General features: G+C 47.4%; 1 protein-coding gene across 1 annotated transcript in view; it reads left to right on the forward strand.

The window, feature by feature from the left end:
- Window positions 1-27,932, forward strand: part of TAOK1 (TAO kinase 1) — a 164,900-nt gene that overhangs the window by 45,751 nt on the left and 91,217 nt on the right. The window contains exon 2 of the mRNA XM_063955938.1: window positions 15,154-15,247. The gene's annotated coding sequence lies outside the window, so the exon portion shown is untranslated. The remainder of the gene's footprint in view (window positions 1-15,153; window positions 15,248-27,932) is intronic.

Genomic DNA, 27,932 nt, shown 5'->3' on the forward strand with positions numbered 1-27,932 from the left:
TACCTATACCCCCTAGTCCCTATCAAAGTAATCAAGTTATATTTGTATAACTTACATTTTGGGGGAATTCAATTGTTAAAGTTGCGATAATTAATGGGCGCCCAATGTTGTAATTCAGTTGTTTCTCTTACGTCCTAGAGGATGCTGGGGACTCCGTAAGGACCATGGGGTATAGACGGGCTCCGCAGGAGACATGGGCACCTATAAAGAACTTTTAGTATGGGTGTGCACTGACTCCTCCCTCTATGCCCCTCCTCCAGACCTCCGTTAGATCCTGTGCCCAGAGGAGAAGGGTGCACTGCAGAGAGCTCTCCTGAGTTTTCTGTGGAAAAAAAAATGTTGTTAGGTTTTTTATTTTCAGGGAGCACTGCTGGCAACAGGCTCCCTGCATCGTGGGACTGAGGGGAGAGGAGCAGACCTACTTAAATGATAGGCTCTGCTTCTTAGGCTACTGGACACCATTGGCTCCAGAGGGAGTCGGAACACAGGTCTCTCCCTGGGGTTCGTCCCGGAGCCGCGCCGCCGTCCTCCTCACAGAGCCGGAAGATAGAAGCCGGGTGAGTATGAGAAGCAAGAAGACGTCAAAGGCGGCAGAAGACTTCAGATCTTCATGAGGTAAAGCATGCAGCGGTAAGCTGCGCACCATTGCTCCCACACACAGACACACAGAAAGCACTGATGGGTGCAGGGCGCAGGGGGGGCTCCCTGGGCAGCAATAAACCTCGTTTTTGGGCAAAAAAGGTCACATTAGGCTGCGGAGGCAGCAAATAGATGATCCCCCGCCATTTTATTAAAATTGAAGAGGGACCGAAGCCTGCCGCTGGAGGGGGCGGAGCTTGATCCCTCAGCACTAACCAGCGCCATTTTCTCCACAGAGGCTGCAGAGAACGCTGGCTCCCCGGACTCTCCCCTGCTGAACACTTCAGAGGGCTGAAAAAGAGGAGTGGGAAGATTGGCATTATATAATAATATAAAAGCGCTGTCTGGATTTTCCAGTGTCAGTTTGGCGCTGGGTGTGTGCTGGCATACTCTCTCTCTGTCTCTCCTAAGGGCTTGGTTGGGGATTTGTCCCCTTATAGGTATATCCCTGTGTGTGTGGGGTGTCGGTACGTGCGTGTCGGCATGTCTGAAGCGGAAGGCTTCTCCAAGGAGGAGGTGGAGCAGATGAGTGGTGTGTCCCAGTCGGTAGTGCCGACTCAGGAATGGATGGACATGTGGCATATGTTGAATGCAAGTGTGGCATCTTTACATAAGAGGCTAGATAAAGCTGAATCCAGGGAGGCATCAGGGGGTCAATCCTCGGATTGGACCGACTCACAGGGCCCGTCGGGGTCTCAAAAGCGTCCCTTGTCACTAATTGTGGACACAGATACTGACACGGACTCTGATTCCAGTGTCGACTATGATGAAGCTAGATTGCACCCTAAGGTGACAAAGAGTATTCAGTGTATGATTATTGCAATAAGAGATGTGTTGCATATTGCTGATGAACCCTCTGTTCCAGACACGAGGGTACACGTGTTTAAGGGAGAGAAACGGATAATAAACTTTCCCCCATCTCATGAACTTAACGAGTTATTTGAAAAAGCTTGGGAGACTCCAGATAAGAGGCTGCAGATTCCCAAAAGAATTAATATGGCATACCCTTTCCCTACACAGGACAGGGTACGTTGGGAATCCTCTCCCACTGTGGACAAGGCTTTAACACGCCTGTCCAAGAAAGTGGCGCTGCCGTCTCCAGACACAGCGGCCCTCAAGGACCCTGCGGACCGCAGGCAGGAGACTACATTAAAGTCTATTTATTCACATACTGGTGCTTTGCTCAGACCGGCAATTGCGTTGGCATGGGTATGTAGCGCAGTTGCAGCTTGGACAGATACCCTGTCGACTGACCTTGATACCCTAGATAGGGATGCTATTTTGTTAACTCTAGCCCATATTAAAGACGCAGTCTTGTATATGAGAGACGCTCAAAGGGACATTGGGTTGCTGGGTTCCAGAGCCAATGCCATGGCTATTTCAGCGAGACGATCCTTATGGACCCGCCAATGGACAGGTGATGCGGATTCGAAAAAGCATATGGAGTTTTTACCCTATAAGGGTGACGTGTTGTTTGGGGATGGGCTCGCGGACCTGGTTTCCACAGCTACCGCGGGTAAATCTACCTTTTTACCTTTTATTCCCCAACAGCAAAAGAAAACTCAACAATATCACATGCAGTCCTTTCGGTCGCAAAAGTCCAGAAGAGGTCGGAGATCCTCCTTCTTTGCCAGAGGTAAGGGTAGAGGAAAGAGAACACCTGCTTTGGCTGGTGCCCAGGAACAGAAGTCCTCCCCGGCTTCTACAAAACCCACTGCATGACGGTGGGGCTCCCCTGCGGGAGTCCGCACCAGTGGGGGCACGCCTTCGACTCTTCAGCCAGGTCTGGGTCAGGTCAGACGTGAATCCTTGGGCGTTGGAAATAGTTTCCCAAGGCTACAAACTGGAATTCGAAGAGGTGCTCCCACGCCGATTTTTCAAGTCGGCCTTACCAACTTCTACCCCAGAGCGGGATGTAGTGTTAGCTGCAATTCAAACGCTGTGTCAACAGCAAGTAATTATCAGGGTTCCCCTGAATCAACAGGGAAAAGGGTACTATTCAACCCTCTTTGTGGTTCCGAAGCCGGATGGTTCGGTCAGACCCATTTTAAATCTAAAATCCCTAAACCTGTACCTGAAAAGATTCAAATTCAAGATGGAATCGCTCCGAGCGGTAATAGCCAGCCTGGAGGGGGGGGGGGATTTTATGGTGTCACTGGACATAAAGGATGCTTACCTTCATGTCCCCATATATCCCTCTCATCAGGAGTACCTGAGATTCGCTGTACAGGATTGTCATTACCAGTTTCAGACGTTGCCGTTTGGGCTTTCCACGGCCCCGAGGATTTTCACCAAGATAATGGCGGAAATGATGGTGGTCCTGCGCAAGCAAGGAGTCACAATTATCCCATACTTGGACGATCTTCTGATAAAGGCGAGATCAAAAGAGCAATTGCTGAGAAACGTGTCACTCTCTCTGAGAGTACTCCCAGCAACACGGTTGGATTCTCAATCTACCGAAGTCACAGTTGGTTCCAACAACTCGACTAGCGTTCCTAGGTATGATACTGGACATGGAACAAAAGAAGGTTTTTCTCCCGTTGGCAAAAGCCCAGGACCTCCAGAACATGGTCAGAGACCTGCTAAAGCCAAAAAGAGTGTCGGTTCATCAATGCACTCATGTTCTGGGGAAAATGGTGGTAGCCTATGAGGCCATCCCCTTCGGCAGGTTCCATGCGAGGACGTTTCAATGGGACCTTCTGGACAAATGGTCCGGGTCCCATCTACAATTACATCAAAAGATAACACTGTCCCCCAGGGCCAGGGTTTCTCTTCTATGGTGGCTGCAAAGTGCTCACCTCCTAGAGGGTCGCAGATTCGGCATTCAGGACTGGGTTCTGGTAACCACGGACGCGAGCCTCTGAGGATGGGGAGCAGTCACCCAAGGAAGAAATTTTCAAGGACTATGGACAAGCCAGGAGTCCTGCCTGCACATCAACGTGTTGGAATTAAGGGCCATATACCACGGCCTTCGACAAGCGGAGAGTCTTCTTCGAAACCTATCGGTGCTGATTCAATCTGACAATGTCACAGCAGTGGCTCATATGAACCGCAAAGGCGGGAAGAGGAGCAGAGTCGCGATGGCAGAAGCCACCAGGATTCTTCGCTGGGCGGAAAATCACGTAAGCGCTCTGTCAGCTGTCTTCATTCCGGGTGTGGACAACTGGGAGGAAGACTTCCTCAGCAGACACGATCTCCATCCAGGAGAGTGGGGACTTCATCAAGAAGTCTTTGCAGAGATAACGGGTCTTTGGGGAGTTCCTCAAATAGACATGATGGCGTCACGCCTCAACAAAAAGCTTCGGAGGTATTGTGCCAGGTCCTTCAGGCAATAGCAGTAGACGCCCTGGTAACGCCATGGGTGTTCCAATCGGTCTACGTGTTTCCTCCTCTTCCTCTCATCACAAAGGTGTTGAGGATCATAAGGCGAAAAAGAGTACAGACAATACTCATTGTTCCAGACTGGCCTCGAAGGGCCTGGTACTCAGATCTTCAGGAGATGCTCACAGAAGATCCTTGGCCTCTTCCTCTAAGGGAGGATCTGTTGCAGCAGGGGCCCTGCATGTTCCAAGACTTACCGCGGTTACGTTTGACGGCATGGCGGTTGAACGCCGGATCCTAGCTGAGAAGGGTATTTCGGAAGAGGTCATACCTACTCTAATAAAGGCTAGGAAGGAGGTGACGGCAAAACATTATCACCGTATCTGGCGGAAATATGTCTCTTGGTGTGAAACCAAGAATGCTACTACGGAAGATTTCCATTTGGGTCGTTTTCTCCACTTCCTACAGACAGGATTGGATATGGGCCTAAAATTAGGCTCGGTTAAGGTACAGATTTCGGCTCTGTCGATATTCTTTCAGAAGGAATTGGCTTCTCTTCCAGAAGTCCAGACTTTTGTAAAGGGAGTGCTACACATCCAGCCTCCTTTTGTGCCCCCAGTGGCACCATGGGACCTGAACGTGGTGTTGCAATTCCTAAAATCACACTGGTTTGAACCCCTTAACACGGTTGAGTTGAAATTTCTCACCTGGAAGGTGGTCATGTTATTGGCCTTGGCATCTGCAAGGCGGGTGTCAGAATTAGCGGCCTTGTCTCACAAGAGCCCCTACTTGATTTTTCATGTTGATAGAGCGGAATTGAGGACTCGTCCTCAATTTTTACCTAAGGTGGTTTCTTCATTCCATATAAACCAACCTATTGTGGTGCCTGTGGCTACGAGTGACTTGGAGGATTCCAGGTCCCTGGATGTAGTCAGGGCCTTAAAGATTTATGTAGCCAGGACGGCTAGAATTAGGAAAACAGAGGCTCTGTTTGTTCTGTATGCAGCCAACAAGATTGGCGCGCCTGCTTCAAAGCAGACTATTGCTCGCTGGATCTGTAACACGATTCAGCAGGCGTATGTTACGGCTGGATTGCCGTTACCACATTCAGTAAAGGCCCATTCCACTAGGAAGGTGGGCTCTTCTTGGGCGGCTGCCCGAGGCGTCTCGGCATTACAGCTTTGTCGAGCAGCGACTTGGTCGGGGTCAAACACTTTTGCTAAATTCTACAAGTTTGATACCCTGGCTGATGAGGACCTAGCATTTGCTCAGTCGGTGTTGCAGAGTCGTCCGCACTCTCCCGCCCGATTGGGAGCTTTGGTATGAACCCCATGGTCCTTACGGAGTCCCCAGCATCCTCTAGGACGTAAGAGAAAATAAGATTTTAAACCTACCGGTAAATCTATTTCTCCTAGTCCGTAGAGGATGCTGGGCGCCCGTCCCAGTGCGGAAAATCTGCAAGACTTGTATATGGTTATTGCTTACATAAGGGTTATGTTACAGTTGGAATCGGTCTTGGACCGTTGCTGTTGTTTGTTCATACTGTTAACTGGTTATGTGTATTCCAGGTTATATGGTATGATTGGTGTGGGCTGGTATGAATCTTGCCCTTAGATTTACAAAATCCTTTCCTCGTATTGTCCATCTCCTCTGGGCACAGTTCTCTAGCTGAGGTCTGGAGGAGGGCCATAGAGGGAGGAGCCAGTGCACACCCATACTAAAAGTTCTTTAGAGGTGCCCATGTCTCCTGCGGAGCCCGTCTATACCCCATGGTCCTTACGGAGTCCCCAGCATCCTCTACAGACTAGGAGAAATAGATTTACTGGTAGGTTTAAAATCTTATTTTTTGGCACCCTTTAATTATCATGCTTAATGCGCTGTTAGACATGGACGTAAAGTGATTAAACCCTAATAAACGAATGGATGTGATGAGTAAAGTGCTGTTTGGGCACTCAAACAGCTGACTCTTCGCACATTCAGCTCCGATCTTCTGGGCTGCGAATTGAAGTGTGTGCAACCGCGGATGTTTGCACTCGAACGGAGTAACAATTGAATTGGTCCGTTGGGCGCCCCAAAACTAATAGCATTAAACACGATTAAATTTCCCAGTTTTTGTTTGTGTATTTCTATGAAAAACATACTTTTTCCCCCCCTGGTTTCATGACATTTCAAGAGTATCTGAGTCATTTTGTGTACATCTGTTTTTTGTCAGATTATTTAAAATATCTATGCATACCAAAAAGTGTGTTATGTAGATGGTCAGTTAAGTGTACACTACAGGTTACAAACTTGTTTCGTTTTCAAAAAGCCATTTTTGCTAAAAAATATTTGGGACATATTTTTTTAATTGTTCTGTAAAGTGCTTAGTCTGTCACAATGTGTGGATTTTTATGGGCTGCCACATTTAATCCTGTAATCCATTAATTCTTGGAATGTAATAAAACATGCATGTGTGTATATATTTTACTCACAAATCTGCTTGTCTTGAAACCGCTGATGCTTGCTGTACCCCCACAGCAATGACCGTTTTTTGTGGTGGTATTATCAGGGACTGGGCTACTGATAAAGTACAACTTGAATGATCCATTCATTTGTTACTGAATAAAGGTGCCCATACACATTACAGTATAACTTACTGGAAATGAACCCAGTATTATAGTGTTATTGAGCTTGGTGGAAAATGCATCACTATTCGACCTGTGTGCGTGTGTGCATCCATCTTTCCACTGCACTAACAGGCTTCAATGGTGCCAGAGCTGTGCACAGCCAAACTGATACTCCCATAGATTGTAAACTTGCGAGCAGGGGCCTCATACCTCTGACTGTTTGTTTTTACCCAGTTTTGTCTTCTAATTGTGTCCAGTTGTAAAGCGCAACGGAATTTGCTGCGCTATATAAGAAACTTAATAAATAAAGAAATACACCCGTGTGACCCCCGCCTTAAGTTCCCATGGTGTGACAGGAGAATAGATGAGTGACAACCTAACTAAAGGAAAGGGGATATGCTATTGTTAAGGGGTATGTTTATTGTGAGGGCTTTTTTCAGAATTAGGAAACTTCTTTAAAGGATAACCACACAAAAACATTTAGTATTGGGTGAGGTCTGATAAGTTTTAAAATAGAAATTATAGCCCTTCCAACCGTGTGTGCCCTGTCTACGTTACACCCTGAGACCCAATGGGCGGTATTCAATGCTTTCCGCCCCCTTTCACACCCATTCTGTTTCTGCTGACGGGTGTTGTATCATTTAATCTCGCTACTCCTGGGATAGCGAGGCGCCCAACCCTTTATGCAGCTAGACCTGATTACTATGGGCGCAATATGCCCGATAACGGGGATCACTTTAGAAAGGAGATTGAGCGTGATATATAATTTGAATACCGCCCAATGACTGTAAGAACTGTTATTAGCCTACACTTCTCTGCTCATCAAGAAGGTGTTGCTGCAGCTCACCAGTATGTGGCTATTACAGACATTGGGCCTCTGCTGTGTTATAACTTTGCATTTTAATTTTAATTCATTAAATGCTACCCAGTACTCATTTATTTCTTTGAACAGAGTTATATTAGATCGCTAAGAGAACATAAACTTTTTATGTAAAATAGTATCCATTTATATGATAAAACTCCTTTCATACTAGAAGCAAAATCCCGGGTTATTGTATGTGCAAGCTCAGCAACCCAGGAGTTTGCAAGTGTGAAAGCAAACAACCTGGGACTAAGGGGGTCATTCTGACCCAATTGCACGCTGCAGTTTATCGCAGCGGTGCGATCGGGTCAGAACTGCGCAAGGCCGTCGGGCCCCTACGATCGCCTCTGCCTGACTGATAGGCAGAGGCGATCGCTGGGCGGGGGGGCCGGGTGGAATGGCGGCATTTGGCCGCCGTTTCGTGGGCGCAGTCCGGCCAACGTAGGTGTGGCCGGACCGAACGGGGGCGGGCCGCAGCGGCCGCGTGAAGTCACACGCAGCCGCTGCGGGCCGGGGAGTGATGAGTATCTCCCGGCCAGCACGCTAAAGCTGCGCTGGTCGGGAGCTTCTCTTGAAGTGCGACACCTTTGCACTTCTGCGGGGGGAAAGGGGGGACGGCACTGACATGCGGGGCGGGATAACCCTGTGCTGGGCGTCCCCCGGCATGTCGGTGTGAATGATCGCAGCTGTGATCAATTTAGCACTGCTACGATCATCTCGAATGTCCCCCTAAGTCCCGGGACCCCGACCCTGATGTTTTCCAGGGTTGGGGCCAAGACCCGGGAATTTGCTGGCTCTACAGCTGAAAGCAGCATAACATAACTTGCAGAAGACCAGATATGTGATCATACTTGTACAATACTTTAAACTGGCTTGAAATGTGTATTATAATAGTTTTAGTCAACTCGTATAACTCTGTATATGCTTTATCTCAAAACTATTTTTTGGGCAAGTGTTGATTGGACATAATTTGGCATAAATAAAATAAAAAGAAGAAAGCTAATAGACCATACTCTTTTAGTGAATTGGTATCTGGATGGAAGATGAGCAATAAGTAGTCAATAGGTAGACACCAGATTGGTCAATAGGGTAAAATGGTTGACAATTAAATGTTGACACCTGGTTTTTCATGATTTTTAGGGTTAGATTTAGGCACTTGGGGCAGTGTTAGGCTGCCGGAGGATATGGTTAAGGTTAGGTACTTTGCGGAGACTTAGTGTTAGGCACCAGTGGAAGAGTTAGGGTTAAAATAACAAAACACAGTGTTGCCTTTTTTTGTATGCCGACCCTTTGACCCTGTCGGCCATTTAACTGTCAACCTTTTAACCCTGTCAACCATATAATGATGTAGTGTTCCCCCTACGAATATCTGAGGGCAGGTCGCCGGTCTGTGGGGGCACTTGTGAACGAGCGCTGCAAAGTCGCACTTGCGTCCAAAAGGGGGATGGCTATGCAAATATTGGGTGTGTCTTACATTGTCATAAAAGAGGGCATGGGCAGCTGGCTGCATCACTGTTGGGGGCGTGCCTAGCACCTACAGAGGCGCTGGGCTTCCTCCCAAGCACTCTCTAGTAGCGTGAATGGATGCCGTGCCCACGTGCACGGCATCTATACACTAAGGGAGAGCAGGAAGCGGGCAGGCTGTTTTAGCAGGGCGCCGCAGAAAGGCAGGGCATATTTTGACCTTAAAAAATCGGGCAGGGCGCGGCGCCCTGCTAAAACAGCCTAGTGTGAACACTAGTGATGTCCGACTTGCCAACTTTTGTGTTTGACCTTCATTATACCTGGAAAATATGGAGATGAAAAGTTTGAGAAATAGAACTTGCTAATATCTACCTGAGACTATTGTAAAGGGTATGGTAAAATTGGGTGCTTGTGGCTGGAAGAGTAGATGTGAAGATTTTATTGGTCCATGAGGTAGGCTTTGCGAGTGGTCATATATATAAATTTTATCTACTTTCCAGCTCCATTTGCATTACAGCCATGCTAAATACAGCTGCTGTGATATGGTTAATGCATGATCATTTATTTGTTTAAACATGAAGGTTCCAGGATGTTGATATACAAGTTGCCTTATGTGATGGCTGTACATTTTCCATGAGCCATGTTGCCGGTGTGCACAAAGAATTACTGTTAGCAGTTTACATTTTATTATTTGGGAAGCAGTTAGCTTCACGACGAACGTGATCCTGACTGTCGATATGCTAACGCCAAATAGTATGCCGGCGTCAAAATACCGACAGCTGTCATCTCAATCATCCTGACAGCGGGACGTGCTGACGTGCTGCCGCTGGGAGGGTTGTGGTTAGGTTTAGGCACCAGAAGGGGGGTTAGGTTTAGGGTGCAGGCACGAGAAGTTAGAGTTAGGAACGGAGAGTGAGAGTTCGGTTTAGGAACATAGAAGGAGAGGTTAGGGTTGGGCACCAAGAGGGGAAGCTTATGTTTAGGCAGTGGGTAATGGAGGGTTAGGCACCAAGCAAGGGGGTTAGGCACCCATAAGGGAGGGTTAGGGTAGGGAAAAGTTGAGGGTTAGGGGGCTAAATGTGGGGCTGTTGGGATTCTGATAGAGGTGAAGCCGGTGTCGGCATACTGACCGCCGGCATCCCGTCCATCGGTAACTTCTACTGAACTCCATTATTTGTATTGATGTCAAGCCATGCATGTCTTCCCTGCTACTTATAAAGATCTCACTGTGGATTGACTGTCTCACAAGCATAGGCATGTGCAAGAGCAGAGACAGAAGGTGCCGCAATGGGACCTTCCCCTCTGCTGGGTCATGGACTACCCACTAACACCCCCCTCTCCCGTTCCAGGACATAGACTACTCACCTAGGCCACCCGGTGAGTACTCTGTCCCAGAGGGGGGTATGGGAGTGGTCCATGACCCTGAAGAGACTGAAGTTCCCTTGCAGCACCCCCTGTCTCAGCTTCTGCACATGTCTAAGGGCCTGATTCAGGTTTGCTAGTAAAGTGAAAAAGCACACTAATGGGCAAAACCATGTTGCACTGCAGGTGGGGCAGATGTAACATGTCCAGAGAGTTTTATACTGCTTTCACATTGCTAAAGGCGAGTCGCACCCGGGACTTCTACACTGGTCCTTCCCGGTTGCGACCCGCCTGAGACCCCTTTCAGACTGGCGCTACCAACCCAGCATATTGGCGGATTGGTGATGTGTGCCGAGGCGGTGCCAGGGCATCATATCCTATCTCCCAGTGCTGTCTGTTTCTATAGCGCCACCTCTCGCTATAGCGTGAACAGGTCCCTGGTTGCATCGACCTAGCAACCCATTCACACTGCACTTCAACCCTGGAATAACCCTGCTTTAGTCCCGGGTTGAAATACCGGGTCAGTCGACCGGGGAAATTCTAACATATCCCTTTCACACCGCACTTCGACGCGATGTGAAAAGAGTATTAGATTCGGGTGGGTTATATTGTTTCTGTGCAGGGTAAATACTGGCTGCTTTTGCATGAAGCCCACAAATGTTAGCTTTATTTTTATACTGCAACTTAAGGTGCATAGGTACGGTGCGATATGCACTAACTTTCCATACGATTTTGACTATATAGTAAAAATCGTAGGGAAAGTTAGTGCATATCGCACAGTGTGTACACAGCTTGCGATGCCGATGCGTGGTCCCGCGGGATCGGCATTGCAAGAAAAAATAGACTGAGCAGGCAGCCCAACATGTACTATGTCGGTGACGCTAGGCTCTGGCCACATTGCATAGTCAATGTCGGGCATTGAGTGCATCGCACCATGTGTATGCACCATTAGATTTCAGTTTGAGCACAACCCACCCAAATTTAAATCTCTCAGCACGTTACATCAGCCCCACCTGCAGTGCAACAAGGGTAGCGCTCACCCAGCTGTCGGTATGCCAGCGGTCGGGATTCCGGCGCCGGTATGCTGGCCGCCGGGAGCCCGGCCACCGGCATACCACACTACACCCCCTCCAGCACAGTGGGGCAATGAGTACCTTAGCAATTGTATTAATGATTTGTTTGAGAATGTAATGTTGGCTGCAGTTGTGGACTTACCTGAACTCCTACTTACTAGTTTTTGCCAGGTAACCTTTCCCCCCCCCTTGTGTTCCCTAGTGTGTGTGCAAGCCTTTGTTCCTTTAATGTTGACTGCAGAACTAAAATAGAATAGATTTTGGAAGGCAGAAACATCTCATGCAAGGTTATTCATTAATTCAGGGTGTGTCCGCTATTGCTACAGAGCTCTTACTCATTTTGGAATGAAATCTGATTATATTAGCAATCACAGATGCATAAATACTTCTAGATACATCACCCCTACTGTATTCATATAATTATTTATATAACAGTATATAATTCTTAGCGCTGTTTTTGGTTTCAGTTGTACTTTAAAATAAATACATTATGTAGTAAAATATATATGAGGTTATGAATAGACCACAGTACACTTACAAATAGATCTCACTCCGATGCTGACTTTCTCCAGCAAAATTCACCCTTTCATCTTACAACCCTGTCCTTTCACTTTCCATGCAAACATAGTTCTTTTCTTTAATATCCACCCGGCCTTCTAATTTCTGGATTTTTTTTGGCCACCTCCCCTCCCCCTTCCTCGTAGCCCATCATCTTGCCTCGTACACACACACATACACACACTTAATTTACGCGCACCAATCCGCTCTCAACTTTTAAATTTGGGTCTTCATCGGCACCTTTCCATCCTCCCCTAAACACACTCTTCTCACTAATCCCAAAGAAGCCATCTCGCAACCTACCCTCTCCCTAAATACTGCACAGTTTTTCCTCTCGCGCGACTGCCAGCTCTTTACAGCCAGGCTCACATCCCCAACATTCCTGTGAGACTCGCAAAGTGGTTAGTGATCTATTTAAGTGTTACGGTCATGTGACTGCCGCTAACAAGACTTCTCCAGTGATGCTATCTAATTATGGAGTTCCCTACCTCACCCAATCAGACTCTCCCTGAGCCTCCAAATCTTTAAATCAAAACCCATCTCTTAGCGCATAGCCTTCTTTCCCCTATACTACTACCCACACTAATTCACCCTCCCAACTGTTCCTGTCTCTGCTCTGAGCCAAATTCACTCCTCTTATTTCAGCTGTGCCTTCTTTCAGTTATGTAAGCGCTCTCATGTGCAGATCCTTCCCTGCTCTTTGGTTTGTTTTCAAGTCTGCATTTATATTGTGTACATTATATGCTGTATTATGCATGTCCTATTTCCCACACACTCTGGGTACACTTGAGCACTGCGTCACCTTACACATCAATGTTAATGATAATAAATTGATAAAAAATAATTCTGCCCCAGTTACTACAGAATGAAGGGGGTCATTCCGACCCGATCGCATGCTGCGCTTCGTCCCCCCATAGTAGGCGGCGTCTAGTTGATCGCACAAGCTGCAAAAAGTTGCAGTGTGCAATCAACTCTGAATGACCCCCGAAGAGCGTTATGGTGTTTGGAAACAAAACACTTTATACCAGGCATAAAGGTGTGTGACAAAAGAATTTAGACCTACTGTATATATCACACACACAATATCTAAATGGGTTAAAAAAACAATAAATTAAAATTACTTCAGGCTATATATAACTCATGTTTGTTTTGTAGAATATTTAGCTATCACCCTCCTTTTATGTTTTTGACAATGCTCTTAAATTACTTCTTGCATATGTGGTTGCAACGTGCAAGCTATTATAGTGTCTTATCAAGTTATACTGTAGCTGCCCCAGGCATTCTTATGGGAACCTTTTCTTGCTGAACCTGATATTGTGCTTTTACACTTTATTTTACTCTCTACTAATGGGAACATAAAGTCCAATATCTGGACTACTTGCTATTTTCAGATACTTGTCCCACTGACTCTTGCACTCAGTGATTCACCAAGCCTAATAATCTGGAGAACTGTTTAATATAAAGTGTGAACTACAGGGTTGTCAGTAACACCTAATTTGGTGGCTGCTTTGGCTTTTCTAGTTAGTTACCCTTAGCAAGCTTTCATATATACATACATGTATGCAAAAAAGAAAACCAATGAAAAGGAAAGCAGAATGGGAACTTCATTGATTAACCGCCTTTTCAGCTTTCAGTAATGAGTTCATAAAATAGTTGCACAATAAATCGGTCTATTTATGACTCAATGTGGCTTTTCCCAGTACGTTTAATCAGTCTCTAGGTCGACCACTACTGGTCGACATGGTTACTAGATCGACATGACAAAAGGTTGACATGAGTTTTTCACAGTAGTTTTAATTTTTTACATTTTTTCATACTTTACGATCCTCGTGGACTACAATTGGGAATGGTAACCTGTGCTGAACACAGTGAGGCATCGTGCCCGAAGCATGGTGAGCGGACACGGTGCACTAATTGGGGTTCCCGGTCACTCTACAAAGAAAACGACACCAGATTTAAAAAAACAACAACTCATGTTGACCTTGTTCATGTCGACCTAATGCTTGCGTCGACCTATTTCAGGTTTCGGCCTAGTTACTGTCGACCAATAGTGGTCGACCTAGACACTGTTGACCCTATGAGCCACACCCGTTTAATCTGGTATCACCATTTTTTGCAACAAATAACACATGTTTTAAGGGCAGTTTATAGGGACAGTGGCTCTAATAACAGCTTGTCCCTGCAAAGAGTGACTAGCAAGCGCTATCACTATATTACTAGGTTTGGAGCCAGCCATTGGGCCAGCAACTGTTTCTGCAGGATTTTCGGAACCATTCAGAATGAACACAGGCCATTTAAAATATAAAGTGTTCTGGGTTGTTTTTTTTAGGGTCTTACAATTAATTTAATGTATGTGTATAAATTCTCTCTCTATCTATCTATCTATCTATCTATCTATCTATCTATATATATATATATATATATATATATATATATATATATATATATATATATATATATATACCAAACTCCAAAAGCCGGCACTCCATGGAAAGCTTTGCAATAACCTGCCAACCCCCTCCAATACTCTCCAAGAAACAGAGGCACTCCCGGACTTCAAACTGAGTGAAAAATCGTGGTGATTTAATTCAACGTTTCGGGGTACTACTCACCGTCATCAGGACACACACACATGATATAGATATATATATATAGAGAGAGAGAGAGAGTGTATATGTGTATAAACATAATGTGGTGCTCTGTGTTGAACATACTCAGATGTGTGACTTAAGGGGGATACACACGTACACGTAGAGATGTGTTCCAGAGATGTGTGCTGAGCGACGGGAAAAACAAAACCCTTGCTTTACCCAGCGATGAAGCGAGCAATCTGACTAGATCTGGCATGAAAGCAGGTTAATCTAGAGTTAGCTATAGTGCCGCGCATCGCTATCGCTATGGGGTATACACACGGAGCAATGTGTGCTTCATTTCTATGCAATCTAGAATTTAAGCACACATCTCTACGTGTGTACCCCCCTTTACCATGGTGGTGGCCCTGATTTTCCAGTATATTGTTACAGCACAGTCTAATTTGATATTGATGTCGATTTGCCTTCAGAAATTCCCACAAAGCTTTTTAGTCAGCATTTCCTCCTGTCACTGAGGGGTGGCACTGTCAGGAATCTTGCTGAGCAGGAAGACTATCTGTTAATCATCTTAAATATCTAGTACAGTTTTGCTTATTTAATTCCTCCAAAGCGAGAATGTGATAATTGTAATTTTGTAAACTTGCAATTTGCTAACCGTGTGTTCTCTTTGTGTGCAGGTCTAGTGTGGGACGTAAGCTTTGAACCAAAACCTAACCTGGATTTTTCTTGATTCGGACAGATTGGTGACAGCAAAGCTGATGCCTCTTGTCGGTGAGTCTTCAGTCGTGATCTGTAAGTTGTAATTAACAGCTACAGAAACATGGACTCCCCCCTGATGGTTGACTTGTGATGTCTCGCCTACCTCTGATTGCAAGACTTTGTTGAAGTATATTGTTTAATTCTCTGTGAAGTTAAAATGTTTTTGTGGCATTTCCATAACATCGGAACTTCCATATAAAAGTGACAACCCCACTTCTCTCTCTAATTCTATTCTTGCAAAAGCACATTCTGTGTGTGTTGCTTACACCTTTGAAAACAAAAAATTGATATTGTTTTTATAGCCCGAACAACAAACGAGATCAGTATCAGTTTGGGATCCCGGCGGTCAGGAGACCGACGCCGGGAGCCCGGTAGCCGGGATCCCAGCGGCGAGCGCAGCGTGTACCCTCATGGGCTCACTGTGCTCGCTATGTGATGGGCCCGGTGGTTTCTATTCCCCTCTGGGTGGTGTCGTGGACCACCACCCAAGAGGGGTAACAAGCCGGCGGTCAGAACTCCGACCGCTGGTGTTTCAGCTGGTGTCGGGATTCCGTTGTCTGTGTCCTGACTGCCGGGATCCCGACAGGCAGTCAATTGACTGCCTCCCCAGCAAACTTTTGTCAAAATCTTTAATATAAAAGAAAAAGTTTAAATATCAATAGCGGAGGGATTATAATTTAAATTCTGTCTCACTAGGGATGAGAGGAGGCCCCCCAACCCCATTAGTGCTGCGAGACAGCTGTAGAGCCCATCCCACATTTCCCTGCCCATAGGTCTCCCACAAATCACTGTGCCCCCCTCCCTCCATTCTTTTCCTTAAGTCCAGTACAGGATCCGGCACATGAGCATGTAGCAGAGGGTTAAGATGAGAGATTGGGTAGAAGTGAGCCATGTAGCAGAGGGTTAGGATGAGAGATGGGGTAGAAGTGAGCATGTAGCGGAGGGTTACGGTGAGGGATGGGGGTAGAAGTGTAGAAGGGGGTAGAAGTGAGCCATGTAGCACAGGGTTAGGATGAGAGATGGGGTAGAATTGAGCATGTAGCAGTGGGTTAGGATGAGAGATGGGGTAGAAGTGAGCCATGTAGCAGAGGGTTAGGATGAGAGATGGGGTAGAAGTGAGTCATGTAGCAGAGGGTTAAGTGTAGCAGAGGGTTAAGATGAGAGATTGGGTAGAAGTGAGCTAATGCAGCAGAGGGTTAGGATGAGAGATGGGGTAGAAGTGAGCATGTAGCAGACAGGGTAAGGAGGAGAGATGGGGTAGATGTGAGCCATGCAGCAGAGGGTAAGGATGAGGGATTGGGGTAGAAGTGTGAGCATGTAGCAGAGGGTTAGGGTGAGGGATGGTGTAGAAGTGAGCATGTAGCAGTGGGTTAGGATGAGAGATCTGGTAGAAATGACCCATGTAGGAGAGGGTTAGGATGAGAGATGGGGTAGAAGTGAGTCATGTAGCAGAGGGTTAGGATGAGAGATGGGATAGAAGTGAGCCATGTAGCAGTGGGTTAGGATGAGAGATGGGATAGAAGTGAGCCATGTAGCAGAGATATAGGATGAGAGATGGGGTAGAAGTGAACATGTAGCAGTGGGTTAGGATGAGAGATGTGATAGAAGTGAGCCATGGAGCAGAGGGTTAGGATGAGAGATGGGGTAGAAGTGAGTCATGTAGCAGAGGGTTAGGATGAGAGATGGGGTAGATGTGAGCCATGCAGCAGAGGGTAAGGATGAGAGATGGGGTAGAAGTGAGCATGTAGCAGAGGGTTACGGTGAGGGATGGGGGTAGATGTGAGCCATGTAGCACAGGGTTAGGATGAGATATGGGGTAGAAGTGAGCATGTAGCAGTGGGTTAGGATGAGAGATGGGGTAAAAATGAGCCATGTAGCAGAGGGTTAGGATGAGAGATGGGGTAGAAGTGAGTCATGTAGCAGAGGGTTAGGATGAGAGATTGGGTAGAAGTGAGCCAATGCAGCAGAGGGTTAGGATGAGAGATGGGGTAGAAGTGAGCATGTAGCAGAGGGTAAGGAGGAGAGATGGGGTAGATGTGAGCCATGCAGCAGAGGGTAAGGATGAGGGATGGGGGTAGAAGTGTGAGCATGTAGCAGAGGGTTAGGATGAGAAATGGGGTAGAAGTGAGCCATGTAGGAGAGGGTTAGGATGAGAGAAGGGATAGATGTGAGCATGTAGCAGAGGGTTCGGCTGAGAGATGGGGTAGAAGTGAGCATGTAGCTGAGGGTAAGGATGCGAGATGGGGTAGAAGTGAGCATGTAGCAGTGGGTTAGGATGAGAGATGGGGTAGAAGTGAGCCATGTAGCAGAGGGTTAGGATGAGAGATTGGGTAGAAGTGAGCCATGTAGCAGAGGGTTAGGATGAGAGAGGGGGTAGAATTGAGCATGTCGCAGAGGGATAGGATGAGAGATGGGGTAGAATTGAGCATGTCGCAGAGGGATAGGATGAGAGATGGGGTAGAAGTGAGCCATGTAGCAGAGGGTTAGGATGAGAGCTAGGGTAGAAGGGAGCATGTAGCAGTGGGTTAGGATGAGAGATGGGGTAGAAGTGAGCCATGTAGCAGAGGGTTAGGATGAGAGCTAGGGTAGAAGGGAGCATGTAGCAGTGGGTTAGGATGAGAGATGGGGTAGAAGTGAGCCATGTAGCAGAGGGTTAGGATGAGAGCTAGGGTAGAAGGGAGCATGTAGCAGTGGGTTAGGATGAGAGATGGGGTAGAAGTGAGCCATGTAGCAGAGGGTTAGGATGAGAGATTGGGTAGAAGGGAGCATGTAAGAGGGTTAGGATGAGAGATGGGGTAGAAGTGAGCCATGTAGCAGAGGGTTAGGATGAGAGATGGGGTAGAAGTGAGCCATGTAGCAGAGGGTTAGGATGAGAGATGGGGTAGAAGGGAGCATGTAGCAATGGGTTAGGATGAGAGATGAGGTAGAAGTGAGCCATGTAGCAGAGGGTAAGGATGAGAGATTGGGTAGAAGTGAGCATGTAAGAGGGTTAAGGGCCCTACACACTTAAAGATTTCACTGAAAGATATGAACGATCTCGTCCATTAATGAACGAAATACCGTTCATATATTTCAGTGTGTAGGCCGGCACCATTGTTGGTGCCGGCTCGTTCATACCTGCAGGCCAATATGGACAATCTCGTCCATATTAGCATTTAGGGCTATGGAGCCGGGTGACGGGGGGAGTGAAGAAACTTCCCCTGCCGCTGGGTCACCCGCCGGCCGTATCGGCCGTCGGGCAGCTCGGTGGCCAGTTGCAGAGTGTGTAGGGCCCATTAGGATGAGAGATGGCTGGATTTGATGAAGAAGTGGGTCTTGAGAGCCTGTTTAAAGTTTTGTAGAGAGGTGCTGCCAGCATTAGAGACATGCTGCATCATCTAGTAGATTCAGTGTGCTATCAAATCTCTGGTATTTTCTGAAAGGCTTTACATATTGTATACAACATATTAGAACTGTTCTAATCATAAATCCTTTTAATAGAAATATAGTTGTGTGTTTTTTGACTCTTTCCTCCTACACAGAAATGTGAGTCTGATTAGAACCTCACGTTGCATCCTGCTGGGTGACACAATAGATAGCTAAGAAAAGCTTTTGTTTTGAAGTGAAAATTCTACTTGGGACATTTCTGTGTTCTATAAGCTGAAAGTATCTAATTGTTTGGAAAATATAAAAATAGCTTGTTTTTGTTTTTAGTAGAACTATGGGAATGGATGTAATGCTTATCTTGCAATAAATTATAGAAATCCGTGTACAGTAAATGAAAAAAGGTAATTTTAAGATGCCTGACAGCGTTTGGGTCTTGGGTTAGTTTCTGATGAGGGCCCTCTCTGTCTGTAAGATTCTTCAATGTTTGCATGGGTTTCCTCCTGGTGCTTCAGCTTCCTCCCGCATCAATAGGTTGGTTAATTGATCTCTTGGATAAATAACTATATGTGTCTCTCTAAACCCTGTGTTAAAATGATGGAGTTATATAACTACCAGGGTTTTTAATACTAGTGAAAAGGCTTGTCAAATGCTTTGATATGTATTGCCATTAGTGTGTGAGTTATTGTTGCCTTTTAGATGTGATTGCATGAGGAAAAAAATTGAACATGTCAAATTTTAGACCAACAAATGTCATCACGCTAATATAGGGGTGGCAAAATACGGCCCGCGAACCGATCCTGCCCGGCCCGCTGCCTCCCACCAGCACGCAATGACAAGCTGCCCGACCGGTTGAGCTGCTTGTCATTGCTCTGCTGTACCTTCAAGCTGCCGGCGCCTCTGAGGTTGCGGCCTCGCGGTCACGTCACCTGGCTCGTCACGTCAGCCGGCCGGCCAGCTTTAATACAGCAGGTGAGCGGTGCTGGGGGTGGGCCCAGGCCAGGTCAGACAGAGTATGGATGCGGGTGGCACATAGCAAGCAGGAAGCAGCAGGAAGTTTAAATACACAGCGGCAGCGCCTGAATCTGGAACCTAAGGTAGACCTTTTACCATTTTTAATGAAATTGGATAAAGATATCCAATTTCAAATAGCACCCTAGTTATAGCAATGTCTGTTAATCCTCTTCTGGACTTGACATATTACAAGGTTCCTGGTAATTTTGTCAAGGGGGGAAGCTGGCAATTTGGTCCAGAGGGTGGGGGAGGTTGGGGGTAGGGTGGGAAGCTGGTAATTGTGTCCAGGTTCTCTGGGTCCAGCTTCTCCTGCGGGGTCCAGACCACCATTAGCGGCGGCAGAAGCAGCCAGATCTGTCAGAACGCCCTCCAACAATGCTTCCTTCCCCTGCCTTTATCTCTGCATGTCCCGCAGTGGTAAGTGAGCACACTTTTATAAAGTGCTTTCACCAGGGGCCATGAGACACTGGATAATTTGATGCTGTGCAATGATTATCCCAAATAAAATGTTAATGTGTAAAAGGGGACTCTTCTGTAGTGTGTAAAAGGGGGCTCTTCTGTAGTGTTTAAAAGGGGAGCTCTACCTGCCGTAATGTGTAAAAGGGAGCTCTACCTGTCGTACTGTGTAAAAGGGAGCTCTACCTGCCGTACTGTGTAAAAGGGGGCTCTACCTGCCGATAATGTGTAAAAGGGGGCTCTACCTGCCGTAATGTGTGATCGGGTTCTACCTGGCGTAATATGTGTAAAAGGCGGCTCTACCTGGTGTAATGTGTGTAAGTGGCGCTACTGTGTGGCGTAATTTGAATAATGGAGACTATTGTGCAGCCTAATATGAATCTATTATTTTTTGACCACACCCGTTCCACATGAAGCCACGTCCCTATATTTTTGGGAAATGGGGGGGAGGAGCTGCTATTTTGTGTGCGGCCCTCGAATACTGACAGGAAAGTGTTAAGTGGCCCCTCAGCTGAAATAATTGCCCACCCCTGCGGTAATGGGTTCTTGGGCTGGACTTGTTTGCATGTGTGTGTAAAGCTGGGTACACAGTAGACGACATGAACAATATCTGCTGTTGATTTCTCTAACGTCCTAGTGGATGCTGGGAACTCCGAAAGGACCATGGGGAATAGCGGCTCCGCAGGAGACTGGGCACAACTAAAGAAAGCTTTAGGACTACCTGGTGTGCACTGGCTCCTCCCTCTATGACCCTCCTCCAGACCTCAGTTAGATCTTTGTGCCCGGCCGAGCTGGATGCACACTAGGTGCTCTCCTGAGCTTCTAGAAAGAAAGTATATGTTAGGTTTTTTATTTTACAGTGAGACCTGCTGGCAACAGGCTCACTGCACCGAGGAACTAAGGGGAGAAGAAGCGAACCTACCTGCTTGCAGCTAGCTTGGGCTTCTTAGGCTACTGGACACCATTAGCTCCAGAGGGATCGACCGCATGGAACTGGCCTTGGTGTTCGTTCCCGGAGCCGCGCCGCCGTCCCCCTTACAGAGCCAGAAGCAAGAAGAGGTCCGGAAAATCGGCGGCAGAAGACTTCTGTCTTCACCAAGGTAGCGCACAGCACTGCAGCTGTGCGCCATTGCTCCTCATACACACTTCACACTCCGGTCACTGAGGGTACAGGGCGCTGGGGGGGGGGCGCCCTGAGAAGCAATAAAAACACCTTGGCTGGCAAAACAATCACAATATATAGCCCCAGAGGCTATATATGTGATAAATACCCCTGCCAGAATCCATAAAAAAGCGGGAGAAAAGTCAGCGAAAAAGGGGCGGAGCTATCTCCCTCAGCACACTGGCGCCATTTTCTCTTCACAGTGCAGCTGGAAGAAAGCTCCCCAGGCTCTCCCCTGTAGTTTTCAGGCTCAAAGGGTTAAAAAGAGAGGGGGGGCACTAAATTTAGGCGCAATATTGTATATACAAGCAGCTATTGGGGAAAATTCACTCAGTTATAGTGTTAATCCCCACATTATATAGCGCTCTGGTGTATGCTGGCATACTCTCTCTCTGTCTCCCCAAAGGGCTTTGGGGGGTCCTGTCCTCAGTCAGAGCATTCCCTGTGTGTGTGCGGTGTGTCGGTACGGCTGTGTCGACATGTTTGATGAGGAGGCTTATGTGGTGACGGAGCAGATGCAGATAAAGATGATGTCGCCCCCTGTGGGGCCGACGCCAGAGTGGATGGATATGTGGAAGGTATTTACCGACAGTGTCAACTCCTTACATAAAAGGCTGGATGACGTAACAGCTGTGGGACAGACGGCTTCTCAGCCCGCGCCTGCCCAGGCGTCTCGAAGGCCATCAGGGGCTCAAAAACGCCCGCTCCCTCAGATGGCAGACACAGATGTCGACACGGAGTCTGACTCCAGTGTCGACAAGGTTGAGACATATACACAATCCACTAGGAACATCCGTAGCATGATCCCGGCAATAAAAAATGTGTTACACATTTCTGACATTAACCCAAGTACCTCTAAAAATGGGTTTTATGTTTGGGGAGAAAAAGCAGGCAGTGTTTTGTTCCCCCATCAGATGAGTGAATGAAGTGTGTGAAAAAGCGTGGGTTCCCCCGATAAGAAACTGGTAATTTCTAAATAGTTACTGATGGCGTACCCTTTCCCGCCAGAGGATAAGTTACGCTGGGAGATATCCCCTAGGGTGGATAAGGCGCTCACACGGTTGTCAAAAAAGGTGGCACTGCCGTCTTAGGATACGGCCACTTTGAAGGTACCTGTTGATAAAAAGCAGGAGGCTATCCTGAAGTCTGTATTTACACACTCAGGTACTAGACTGAGACCTGCAGATCGTGCTGCTGCAGCGTGGTCGGTGACCCTGTCAAACATACTAGTTTGCTAACATAAGAACATATTAAAGACGTCGTCTTATATATGAGGGATGCACAGAGGGATATTTTGCCGGCTGGCATCCAAAATTAATGTAATGTCCATTCTGTCAGGAGGGTATTAGAGACCTGTCATTGGACAGGTGATGCTGACTTTAAAAGGCGCTTAGAGATTCTGCCTTATAAGGGTGAGGAATTATTTGGGGATGGTCTCTGGGACCTCGTATCCAAGCAACAGCTGGGAAAAAAATTTTTTACCTCAGGTTTCCTCACAGACTAAGAAAGCACTGTATTATCAGGTACAGTCCTTTCGGCTTCAGAAAAGCAAGCGGGTCAAAGGCGCTTCCTTTCTGCACAGAGACAAGGGAAGAGGGAAAAAGCTGCACCAGTCAGCCAGTTCCCAGAATCAAAATTCTTCTCCCGCTTCCTCTGAGTCCACCGCATGATGCGGGGGCTCCACAGGCGTAGCCAGGTACGGTGGGGGGCCGCCTCAAAAATTCCAGCGATCAGTGGGCTCGCTCACAGGTGGATCCCTGTTTCCTTCAAGTAGTATTTCAGGGGTACAAGCTAGAATTCGAGATGTCTCCCCCCCCCCCCCCCCCCGCCGTTTCCTCAAATCTGCCTTGCCGACAACTCCCTCAGGCAGGGAGGCTGTGCTAGAGGCAATTCACAAGCTGTATTCCCAGCAGGTGATAGTCAAGGTGCCCCTACTTCAACAAGGACGGGGTTACTATTCCACACTGTTTGGGGTACCGAAACTGCACGGTTCGGTGCAACCCATTTTATATTTAAAATCCTTGAACACATACATAAAAAAGTTCAAGTTCAAGATGGAATCGCTCAGGGCGGTTATTGCAAGCCTGGACAAGGGGGATTACATGGTATCCCTGGACATCAAGGATGCTTACCTGCATGTCCCCATTTACCATCCTCACCAGGAGTACCTCAGATTTGTGGTACAGGATTGCCATTACCAAGTCCAGACACTGCCGTTTGGACTGTTCATGGCACCGAGGGTGTTTACCAAGGTAATGGCCGAAATGATGATACTCCTTCGAAAAAAAGGGAGTTTTAATTATCCCGTACTTGGACAATCTCCTTATAAAGGCGAGGTCCAAGGAGCAGTTGTTAGTCGGGGTAGCACTATCTCGGAAAGGGCTACAACAGCACGGTTGGATTCTAAACAGTCCAAAGTCACAGCTGGTTCCTACGACACGTCTACTGTTCCTGGGGATGGTTCTGGACACAGACCAGAAAAAAGTGTTTCTCCCGGAGGAGAAAGCCAAGGAGCTGTCATCTCTAGTCAGAGACCTCCTGAAGCCGAAACAGGTATCGGTGCATCATTGCACGCGAGTCCTGGGAAAAATGGTAGCTTCCTACGAAGCAATCCCATTCGGCAGGTTCCATGCAAGAACTTTTCTGTGGGACCTGTTGGACAAGTGGTCCGGATCGCATCTTCAGATGCATCGGCTGATAACCCTGTCTCCAAGGACCAGGGTATCTCTACTGTGGTGGCTGCAGAGTGCCCATCTTCAAGAGGGCCGCAGGTTCGGCATACAGGACTGGGTCCTGGTGACCATGGATGCCAGCCTTTGAGGCTGGGGGGCAGTCATACAGGGAAGAAACTTCCAGGGACTTTGGTCAAGTCAGGAGACTTCCCTACACATAAATATTCTGGAACTGAGGGCCATTTACAATGCCCTGAGTCAGGCAAGGCCTCTGCTTCAAAACCAGCCGGTACTGATCCAATCAGACAACATCACGGCAGTCGCCCATGTAAACCGACAGGGCGGCACAAGAAGCAGGATGGCGATGGCAGAAGCCACAAGGATTCTCCTATGGGCGAAAAATCACGTGTTAGCACTGTCAGCAGTGTTCATTCCGGGAGTGGATAACTGGGAAGCAGACTTCCTCAGCAGACACGATCTACACCCGGGAGAGTGGGGACTTCATTCAGAAGTCTTCCAACTGATGGTAAACCGTTGGGAAAGGCCACAGGTGGACATGATGGCGTCCCGCTTAAACAAAAAAACTAGAGAAATATTGCGCCAGGTCAAGAGACCCTCAGGCAATAGCTGTGGACGCTCTAGTGACACCGTGGGTGTACCAGTCGGTTTATGTGTTCCCCCCTCTGCCTCTCATACCAAAGGTACTGAGAATAATAAGAAGGCGAGGAGTAAGAACGATACTCGTGGTTCCGGATTGGCCAAGAAGAGCTTGGTACCCAGAACTTCAAGAAATTATATCAGAGGACCCATGGCCTCTACCGCTCAGACAGGATCAGCTACAGCAGGGGCCCTGTCTGTTCCAAGACTTACCGCGACTGCGTTTGACGGCATGGCGGTTGAACACCGGATCCTAAAGGAAAAGGGCATTCCGGAGGAAGTCATTCCTACGCAGATAAAAGCTAGGAAAGAAGTAACCGCAAACCATTCTCACCGTATTTGGCGAAAATTTGTTGCGTGGTGTGAGGCCAGGAAGGCCCCAACGGAGGAATTTCAGCTGGGTCGATTTCTGCACTTCCTACAGTCAGGAGTGACTATGGGCCTAAAATTGGGTTCCATTAAGGTCCAGATTTCGGCTCTGTCGATTTTCTTTCAGAAAGAACTGGCTTCACTGCCTGAAGTTCAGACTTTTGTAAAGGGAGTGCTGCATATTCAGCCCCTTTTGTGCCTCCAGTGTGCCAACGTGGTGTTGAGTTTCTTAAAATCACATTGGTTTGAACCACTTAAAACCGTGGATCTAAAATATCTCACGTGGAAAGTGGTCATGTTATTGGCCTTGGCTTCGGCCAGGCGCGTGTCAGAATTGGCGGCTTTGTCATGTAAAAGCCCTTATCTGATTTTCCATATGGATAGGGCGGAATTGAGGACTCGTCTCCAGTTTCTCCCTAAGGTGGTATCAGCTTTTCGCTTGAACCAACCTATTGTGGTGCCTGCTGCTACTAGGGACTTGGAGGATTCCAAGTTACTGGACGTAGTCAGGGCCTTGAAAATTTATGTTTCCAGGACGGCTAGAGTCAGGAAAACTGACTCGCTATTTATCGTGTATGCACCCAACAAACTGGGTGCTCCTGCTTCTAAGCAGACTATTGCTCGCTGGATTTGTAGCACAATTCAGCTGGCGCATTCTGCAGCTGGACTGCCGCATCCTAAATCAGTAAAAGCCCATTCCAAGGAAGGTGGGCTCATCTTGGGCGGCTGCCCGAAGGGTCTCGGCTTTACAACTTTGCCGAGCTGCTACTTGGTCAGGGGCAAACACATTTTTTCAAAATTCTACAAACTTGAAACCCTGGCTGAGGAGGACCTTGAGTTCTCTCATTCGGTGCTGCAGAGTCATCCGCACTCTCCCGCCCGTTTGGGAGCTTTGGTATAATCCCCATGGTCCTTTCGGAGTTCCCAGCATCCACTAGGACGTTAGAGAAAATAAGATTTTACTAACCGGTAAATCTATTTCTCGTAGTCCGTAGTGGATGCTGGGCGCCCATCCCAAGTGCGGATTGTCTGCAATACTTGTATATAGTTATTGTTTAACTAAACGGTTATTGTTGAGCCATCTGTTGAGAGGCTCAGTTATATTTCATACTGTTAACTGGGTATAGTATCACGAGTTATATGGTGTGATTGGTGTGGCTGGTATGAGTCTTACCCGGGATTCCAAATCCTTTCCTTATTGTGTCGGCTCTTCCGGGCACAGTATCCTAACTGAGGTCTGGAGGAGGGTCATAGAGGGAGGAGCCAGTGCACACCAGGTAGTCCTAAAGCTTTCTTTAGTTGTGCCCAGTCTCCTGCGGAGCCGCTATTCCCCATGGTCCTTTCGGAGTTCCCAGCATCCACTACGGACTACGAGAAATAGATTACCGGTGAGTAAAATCTTATTTTCCGTTAAACTTCCCGGAGTCCCGGACACGCACATTTTTACAAAAGACCAACGATAAGCAGGAGTCGTCCGATATTACCAAATTGTTGGGTATCAGCCTAATTTAACATGTCCTTCATTCGTAGCGTACGCACTGGACAGTATGCACCTTGTCATTAACAACATAGCCGAAATTTACTTGCATGTACAGATGACGGAAGACCTCATTAACGACATGCGGAAGTGCGCATCATTGAAGATATAGTGTGTATACACTGGACAATTTGACAAAAATGTCATTCAGAAATGTCTGAATCGGCAATATCGTTCAAAAAGTCGTCCAGTGTGTACCCAGCTTAAGTCTTATGACAAATGATCACTAATAATCACCAACGTAAGCCGTATGCCGTTGATCACCAACGTAAGCCGTTGGTGTGTGGGAGCAATGGCGCGCGGCGGGACCGCTGCGTTACACTGGCGGGGGTATCGTACCCGGTGCCCGGGCATCTAGTATGTCCCTCTTGCTAGCGATTTAGACCCTCAGTAACCTGCTGCCCAGGGCGCTCCCCCCCAGCGCCCTGCACCTTGTGAGTGCCGTTGGTGTGTGGGAGCATGCAGCGCTAGCGCTGCGCTTACCTCCGTTACTGAAGTCTTCTTTTCTTCCAATACTCACCCGGCTTCTTTCTTCTGGCTTCTGTGAGGGGGGTGACGGCGCGGCTCTGGGAACAAGCAGCTAGGCGAACCAAGTTATCGAACCCTCTGGAGCTAATGGTGTCCAGTAGCCTAAGAAGCAGAGCCCTTAACTAAGAAGAAGTAGGTCTGACTTCTCTCCCCTCATTCCCTCGATGCAGGGAGCCTGTAGCCAGCAGGTCTCCCTGAAAATAAAAAACCTAACATAAAGTCTTTTAGAGAAACTCAGTAGAGCTCCCCTAGTGTGTGTCCAGTCACTCCTGGGCACAAAGTCTAACTGAGGTCTGGAGGAGGGGCATAGAGGGAGGAGCCAGTTCACACCCATTCAAAGTCTTATAGTGTGCCCATGTCTCCTGCGGATCCCGTCTATACCCCATGGTCCTTTCAGAGTCCCCAGCATCCTCTAGGACATATGAGAAATGGGGTTGATCACTAATTGTACTGTGCCTTTAGCATCATATTTTCTTTCCTATCCATTTAAATGCAGCACACTCCGTAGGCAGAATGGAAAAAAAAAAAAACACGATTGCCGCGGTATCTGTATGTAGGATTTGGTTTTACATTTTTTGAAAAGTCTACAGCCCGAACACTTAGAGTGGGTGGCAGGATTGTCGCCAGAATTAAAAAAAAATTCCTGCATAAATGTAGCCAAATACAGAAATGTCCTCATACATCTTATCTGCAGTCGCACCAAACAGCCCCTCTTGGTACACCAAGTAGTGTGAGACTCTGCTAGTGTTGGGTGTCTCTTTTGCTTCTTTTTGACAAAAATGCATCTTGGTCGCATTGTTCTGCTCCATGTACAAAGTCAGTCACACACAATTGGCGAGATTCAGTTGTTTGCGCCGCCGGCAGCCAGTAGATGTCACGCAACCGGGCTATTCAATTGTTGCTCTGTTCGGGCATGATCAGCTGCCGGCGCCTGCATTT

Source organism: Pseudophryne corroboree, chromosome 2 (genome assembly GCF_028390025.1).
Source record: "Pseudophryne corroboree isolate aPseCor3 chromosome 2, aPseCor3.hap2, whole genome shotgun sequence".
In the NCBI taxonomy this organism is placed as follows: domain Eukaryota; kingdom Metazoa; phylum Chordata; class Amphibia; order Anura; family Myobatrachidae; genus Pseudophryne; species Pseudophryne corroboree.